Source organism: Schistocerca cancellata, chromosome 1 (assembly GCF_023864275.1).
Source record: "Schistocerca cancellata isolate TAMUIC-IGC-003103 chromosome 1, iqSchCanc2.1, whole genome shotgun sequence".
In the NCBI taxonomy this organism is placed as follows: Eukaryota; Metazoa; Arthropoda; class Insecta; order Orthoptera; family Acrididae; genus Schistocerca; species Schistocerca cancellata.
Window position 1 is genome coordinate 552,443,480 of NC_064626.1, and position 3,369 is coordinate 552,446,848.

Here is a 3,369-nt window from a genome sequence, read left to right on the forward strand (position 1 = left end):
GTGTGACTTTCAAGTAATGCACTTAAGCTATTCCCGATTTAACTGGAAGATCTGTACTTCCCACTTTCATATCAACAGCCTCAAAATGCATATTGTAGACTTTGGGATATGTTACAGGTCAGTGTCACACCAAGATTGTGGAGAAAGGGGGGGGGGCGGCATGTCACTCTCCAACAAGTGTTTACCAATAAGTAAGTGGCGGAAAATTATGGGTATAGGACGGCTTAAACATGAGGAAAATGAGATTTTTATAATTCGCTCACTGTATTTGACATTTATTATTCCTTTAAAATCGCACAACAACTTCAATAAAACACAGTTTAATCATTCACACACTTATTTCACAATTATTTCACTTTTAAACTGCAAATCGTGTAATCTTCAAGAGTCTCTCCAAAACAGCCTTGATGTGGATAGATACGTACAGCAACCAGTAATCAGAGTCAGAACTGTGTCTGCAAAAACACAAGGATTATTAAACAATTTTTGCTGTCATTAATTACTAGCAATATAGTTGACAGAGTAGATTGCTAATATTTGCTATAATGAATATCACATTTGCAAGAACGATCTCACTGAAGTAATTAAGTCCATCGAAACGCTTAGAAACTAACCTCTCGTCTGACGAAAACGGTCTAAAGACGCTGTGGCAATTTCTTCAGATCTGTTGACAATGATATTTTGAGTTATCACTTTACTGAGTGACTGAAATGTAGTTCAGGTACCTGTGAACATAACAATATGTTAGAATTCATTTTCTAAATACGAACTATTACGGTACTGTACGCACTTACATATTAATTACATTATTAATATTTTCACAGTTGTTTCTTTAATACAAAATTAAAGCCAATGGAAGAAAAAACGTAAAACATACTTGCCAATGACAGGTTTGTTGAGATGCAATTTTCTGTGTTGACAGATGTAACTTTTTCATACGGTGGTAAGTCGCAGGAATCACAGAAATCGCAGAAGTAGCAGAAGTCACAGAAATCGCAGAAGTAGCAGAAATCGCAGAAGTAGCAGAAGTCACAGAAATCGCAGAAGTAGCAGAAATCGCAGAAATAGCAGTGGCGGAGGGATACACGAACTATGTTCCTTAACTGCGACTCTTAACTGCGACAAATCACAGTTAAGAATAACAGATACTGAAAAGTAGCATTCACAGAAATCACTGATATCGGAAAATCGCAGTTTAGCCCATCACTACACTCAACTGCCGTGCCGTGACATGCGGCCGGCGCCGTTCATAGCCAGGTGGCGCTCCCGCGCTCAGCCGAGCTGCGGAGCGCCTCTATCGCCGTGTTTGCGTACTGACGTAGCGGCACTTTTAAATCTCGTGGCACTGTCACAACACTTTTCCCCCCTTGAAAAAAAAAAAGACATTCACTTCCTTGGAGACACGGACAGTGCGGAAACATCCATGGCCTCTTGGGAGACCCCGAGAAGATCCCGCGGAGAAACACGAGAATATGGTCGAAAATGTCCAGGACAGAAGCTTGTGCGTAGAACGTGCCTCCTGGACGAGATGATGGGTGAAAACTCCGGAGCAGCATCCATAGGTGTCGTGGACCTGGGGGTGTGCTCCAGCGAGATGGGTCCCGGAGAAGGCTGCATCGCAACTGGGGCCGGTTCCGGCGTACTCGGAAGCGGCAGCGACTTTGGCTGCAGCGACACGCACGGGAGATCGGTAGCAGCGACAGGACTGGCTTCTCGGGCTGGTGGAGGCGAAAGAAGGGGCGGTGGCACCGGCGTGGGCACCACTCGTGGGCGCATCTGGTCGTAATGACGAACAACCATGCCGTCGTCCGTACGTATTTCACAAAGCCGGCAGCCGCGAAGAGCCTTGACCACCCCTGGAATCCATTTAGGGCGAGATCCATACCCTCGTGCCCACACGTCGGCGCCCACCGAGTATTTTCCCGCACTAGGGGACACAGTACTAGGCCTGACAGGGTGAAGCAGGTGCAGTAGAGTGCGCGGTTGGCGGCCATGCAAGAGTTCAGCAGGGCTGCGATCACCCAGAGGCGTGAAGCGATAAGAGCTCAGAAATTGCAACAGAGCGTCATCGGTAGAAAAATCAGTAAGGAATTTTTTCATCTGGCTTTTGAAAGTGCGGACAAGGCGCTCGACCTCCCCATTCGATTGGGGATGGAAGGGCGGTGCTGTAACATGATGAATCCCGTGCCCAGTACAAAAATCACGGAAGGCCTGCGAAGAGAACTGAGGGCCGTTGTCCGTGACAATCGTGGATGGAAGACCTTCTAGCGCAAAGATTTTGGACAAAGCCAGCGTCGTCGCCGCAGTGGTGGGCGACGGACATCGAACCACAAACGGAAACTTCGAGAAGGCGTCAATCAACAGTAGCCAATAAGTGCCGAGGAAGGGGCCGGCAAAGTCAGCGTGCACCCGTTTCCATGGCTGCGCCGGATCAGGCCACGGAGAGGGCATTGTACGGGGTGCAGCCAGTTTTTTTTTTTTTGTGGTTTTAGGGCGCACAACTTCAATGGTCATTAGCGCCCTGACTACTCTAAGAATGCACCCTGAGGCACAAGTTGACAACAACAACTAAAAGGGAAAACATGATAAAAGACAGATTAAAAAACAGCATCATGAAATGTCCTTAGCGAGGTTTGTCAAATTGATAAAACGAAGAACATGAGCAGCTTCTCGTGGGTCATCCGCTAAAATTGCATCGAAAGTATTTGGCAGGTTAAGATCGAGGCGCAGTGTGTTAAGATCTGGACAGGACATTAAAATGTGTCTAACCGTCAGCAAGTGCCCACATGGGCAGAACGGCGCCGGCGCAGCCGTCAGCAGATGGCGATGGCTGAACCGGCAGTGTCCAATTCTTAACCGGGCTAAAACGACCTCCTCCCGCCGAGAAGGGCGTGAGGAGGACGTCCAAGCCACGGGAAGAGGTTTTAAGGCCCGAAGCTTGTTGTCGGTAAGTGCAGCCCAATCGGCATGCCACAGCGATAAAATGCACCGACAAATGTCCCTGCTAAAATCGGACGAAGGGACACAACAAGAAGCTGTCCGAGGCTGGAGGACCACAGCCTTGGCCGCGGCATCTGCAGCTTCGTTCCCAGGGATACCGACATGGCCAGGAACCCACATAAAGCTAACCGGAGAACCGACGTCCACCAGCTGCTGAAGAGAGCGTTGGATCCGATGTACGAAAGGGTGAACCGGGTACGGATCACTGAGGCTCTGGATGGCGCTCAGGGAATCTGAGCAGATGACATAAGCAGGATGTCGGTGGCGGCAGATGTAAAGAACAGCCTGGTAGAGGGCAAAGAGCTCAGCTGTGAAGACCGAACAATGGCCATGGAGCCGGTATTTGAAACTGTGTGCCCCGACAATAAA

General features: G+C 48.5%; 1 long non-coding RNA gene across 1 annotated transcript; it reads right to left on the bottom strand.

The window, feature by feature from the left end:
* Positions 1-379: 379 nt before the first annotated feature.
* Positions 380-1,169, bottom strand: LOC126161795 (uncharacterized). Its single transcript, XR_007534958.1, has 3 exons — positions 878-1,169; positions 615-725; positions 380-455 (listed from the first exon to the last, which is right to left on the bottom strand). It is a non-coding gene; the product is annotated as an uncharacterized LOC126161795 (long non-coding RNA).
* Positions 1,170-3,369: the final 2,200 nt, after the last annotated feature.